The sequence below is a fragment of the Arachis ipaensis genome, chromosome B01 (genome assembly GCF_000816755.2).
Source record: "Arachis ipaensis cultivar K30076 chromosome B01, Araip1.1, whole genome shotgun sequence".
Taxonomy (NCBI): domain Eukaryota; kingdom Viridiplantae; phylum Streptophyta; class Magnoliopsida; order Fabales; family Fabaceae; genus Arachis; species Arachis ipaensis.
This window is the reverse complement of record NC_029785.2, coordinates 9,526,761-9,527,077: the sequence shown is the minus strand read 5'-3', so window position 1 is coordinate 9,527,077 and position 317 is coordinate 9,526,761.

The window sequence follows — 317 nt, the reverse complement described above, 5'->3', positions numbered from 1 at the left end:
ACATTTATTAAAAAAATAATCTATCTAGTTATAAAATGAAATATTTGAATAAATTATAAATAGGTGGTGATGGTGGTGGATCGTCTGTTTGCGAGCGCTATGAGGCCTTGAAAAGAGATAGAGATAGAGGTGGTAAAACATCCCGAGGCGCAGATATCTCTGTAGATGTTGTCCTTGATGACAAACAACAAAAAAAATGCATGTACATAAACAACAAGACAAAAAGAAAAACAATAATAAGACAACCAACACCAGTTTAGAATGTCAAAATAGACCGCATTTATTAGGTCAACCCGCCAAAAAAAGCAAACCGAACT